This window comes from Poecilia latipinna, unplaced genomic scaffold (assembly GCF_001443285.1).
Source record: "Poecilia latipinna isolate Pla-1442-1.1 unplaced genomic scaffold, P_latipinna-1.0 Scaffold3099, whole genome shotgun sequence".
NCBI classification, from domain to species: Eukaryota; Metazoa; Chordata; class Actinopteri; order Cyprinodontiformes; family Poeciliidae; genus Poecilia; species Poecilia latipinna.
This window is the reverse complement of record NW_015115715.1, coordinates 48,059-51,588: the sequence shown is the minus strand read 5'-3', so window position 1 is coordinate 51,588 and position 3,530 is coordinate 48,059. Positions and strand designations below refer to the sequence as shown.

General features: G+C 39.9%; 1 protein-coding gene across 1 annotated transcript in view; it reads left to right on the top strand.

The window, feature by feature from the left end:
• The first annotated feature begins 2,359 nt into the window (after nt 1-2,359).
• Nucleotides 2,360-3,530, top strand: part of LOC106940121 (palmdelphin-like) — a 44,196-nt gene continuing 43,025 nt past the window's right edge. Inside the window, exon 1 of the mRNA XM_015022765.1 lies at nt 2,360-2,548. The gene's annotated coding sequence lies outside the window, so the exon portion shown is untranslated. The remainder of the gene's footprint in view (nt 2,549-3,530) is intronic.

Here is a 3,530-nt window from a genome sequence, read left to right as displayed (position 1 = left end):
GGAATTTTTTTTATATATATATATATATACATACTGCCCCTACATGGGATGTACCAAATATGAATTGTGTGCCGTTTCATGCACTGCTTTTATGTTTTTGTTTTGTTTTTTTCTCCTCCTATTGTACATTCCAGTCACAACCTGGTGGAACAGTACAAGTCAAAGCTGGATTATCCTGGAAATGCTTCATTTTTTCCACCTGAAAAAATGAAGCATTTATTGCTGTAGCAATAGATCAATAAATGCCATCAATATGTTTGTGTTCATGTTATTTTGTTTTTTTTGTTTTTTGCGTATGACTTGCTGGCTATATATTCTAAGCTGTACTTCCGTATTTGTTGCTGGAGATAATAATTTGGCGTGCCAGGTGTCGATTTTGTGAGGGCTCTATCTTTAGACTGTAGAAGCTAAATCACTTCATGTGTTGCCATAGTAACAAGACTGCAAGACTAAAAGCACAAGAGTAAAAGTGATGTACTGGTGATGGAGGTGGGAACAGTGATGAAATTATTAAAAATGGAAGGATTGTTCATGAGTAAATGAATGAACAATCGGGTGAGCAAAACCATGACACAGCTGCCTGTGCAGGAAATAATTATGCCATCACATAAATTTTCCACCCTAAAAAATTAACACACAATGACTTTTATAGCTTTTAATAGGGAGACAGAAAACACAGCAATGAAATAAATATCTGATAATCAAACAAAAGCCAGCTTAGTAGCTACTAGGTGGCTCAGGCTTTATTGGAAAGCACTGAAGTCAGACTGTTTTTAGTTGGAGTTAGTTACCACAATTTTGTTTCTCTTCCCTTTGTGTGGAGGAATTTAATGGCAAAAATCAAGAGCTGGCATTTGTAATTGAAGGGCAGGATTTTATCTCCTTTCAGATACTCTACACTCTCAAAACTTTATTTCTGCACTCAGATTTGAAGCTTCTCAAACAAATTTCTTCTCCACTTGCACAAACTTTCTCTCTGCGTGGATCTAATCTGCAATTGCAAGTCTCTCTGCTCAGCTTTCTAATGTTTTTCACTGTCACAAATCAAGGAGTTTTGTCGCCTAGCAGCCATTCCAACCAATAGGATGACAGCATTCCTTTCGGAAGAGAACCTGGGTGTGATTGTGTGGCTACAATATATAGCTGACAATTCCTCCTCTGGTGCCACCCAGTGAATGTAGGAAAAAGAAATTACACTTTCTACTCTATGTTACAAATTTCAGAAAGTCATCAAGGATTGATCTGTAAAGACAATAAACATTGTAAAATATACTTTTAATCATTTATAGTATTTAACTTTCCGGGGTTTACATATCATTGTACGATTGTTGTCTCATAAGTGTGATGTGTCTTCAACTCTGACATTCAGTAGGGAGAAGGTCACCACATGGCACAATAACATCTGGGTTTAATCAGAGTTCAATAAAAAGAACCAATCTGCAATTCTCTTAAAAGGCTCTCTGAAAATGGGAAAGACTGTGTTGCTACAGCAACAGTAACCTCTCAAATTAAAGCCTTCATGTAAAGCATCACTGAAGGAACATAATAGGCAAGCAACAATTTCCTAATATTGGCTGGCTGGTGTGTTCCGGCATTATTTCTGAGGCTGGTGTGTGAAGCTGACACTGAGTGTGTGTTGAGGGTGTGTGTTTGGCTCTGGGATAACTGCAGCTGAGTCACAATGGATGCAGATGGAGGCATGCCTCTCCAGGCTGCACTGCTCTCACTCTGACTTGGTGGTGATGGTTAGATGTAGAATCAGTCACTGGGATGAACAGATGAATTTGTTCACAGAGACAATTACATTAATAATCTGATAAATATTTTATTTTGTGAAACATTACTGAGATCATTGCAGGGAAGCCCTTATTAATGTAAGGAAAGTACAATTTGTTAGACTCTGCCTCCAGCATGCAGCGCTGCAGAAGCCCTGGACTAATCCATGTCCAGAGCTGCACAGGTGTCTAGCTTTTAATAGCTGGCTGGGCTAATGAGATATCAGGCTAAGCTAACTTTACTGACTTTCCCCTTACAACACAGTTTGTTTTTGAAGAAAAGGAGATTCTTTTGTCATGAGAACTCCAGATCTTAAGTTTGCTGTAAACACTGCAGGTTTCCATCATCTGAGGAAGCAGCCAGGCTACTGCAGCCTGTAAGGCAGCATGCACTGATGCACTGCCACTTTTATGATTCAAGATCTAATAGATCCTCTAGTCTACAGAGACTTACTAAAATGGAACACACAGGTGATGGGTGTGGTATTTATTGTTATTTTCTAACATGCCTTGAGACCATACCAAGGTTCCACACACACCTCCCTAAGAGCCAGGCGGAGGGAAGTTGCTGGGCGCTGGTATTTCAGGCACACAGCGCAGCTCTATGACAGATAAAGACGCAGAGAGAGAGAGGTGGAGGGGGAGATCTGAATCGCTCCCAGCCTACACATTCTCCCAGCAGCCTCAGCCCCAGTAATGTTGAGTACGCTGTGAGAGTGAGCTCTACCTCTCTGAAACACTCTGCTGTTGGAGGAAAGACAAAGCTAAAACCTGTGAGTACACCTTTCTAATCCTTCAGCTCGTCCTGCTTGCCTTGATGCCTGTAATGTAAGCAATGGAGAATTCCACAGAAACATCTTGCTATGTATGAGACTGTAGACTAAACTACTGCTGCTCTGCTACTGCGTAGGCTGAACACTCTGCAGTCATCAGGACACAAGTTGTTGTTGATCTGGAAATAAAATGAGGACCAAGGGTCTTTTGATCCCTAATCTCTTAATTCCTTTAAGCTGTCAGCTGTTTGCAGCTTCCCAGCAGGGTTCTGCTTTTATCTATTAATATTTACATGAGGATAGCTACATGGAGTTACTGCATGGAATCATGTCGTCATTTCAGAAACTTTCTCTGTATCACAAAGGCTGATCAAATACTCACCAAAACTGACAGCAGCCATCATGAATGTGGGCATGTGCAAAGTAGGACTGTTACCCTCCCACTCAGCCATTCCTCACTGCCTTCAGAGAGCCAGTAAATAAGTCAGTTAACTAACCATTCAGTCAACCAGTCAGTCAGTCAGCCTCTTCTTCATTCCTCTTTAACACATTTGCAGAACTGAGGACAGCACAAAAAATGCCAACATGGCAGTGGCCATTTCAAAGATTTTTTCAGCATTTGAAATCATATTAATGTTATTCAAATATAATATTTATAAAATATAAAGAAGATCTAATAATGTGCCCTCTCTTTAGAAAGTTTTCAAGATGTATGATTTAAAGCCTCCTTTTCTACAGGAGTGGCTTTGAGGGTTCTAAGCTTTACCAAAGTTCATGGTGCCAAGCAGGAAGAATGGAAGCTTCCCAGATAGCACAGAATGATTGAAACAACATTGAATCAATGTCAGCCAGAAACATTGAATCAACGTTGAACGCTGACATTGAAACACTTGTATGTTGATTCAACGTTAACGTTTCACCATAACTGACATTATATCAATGTTGATTCAACCATCATCTGTATGTCAACTTACATGCATAT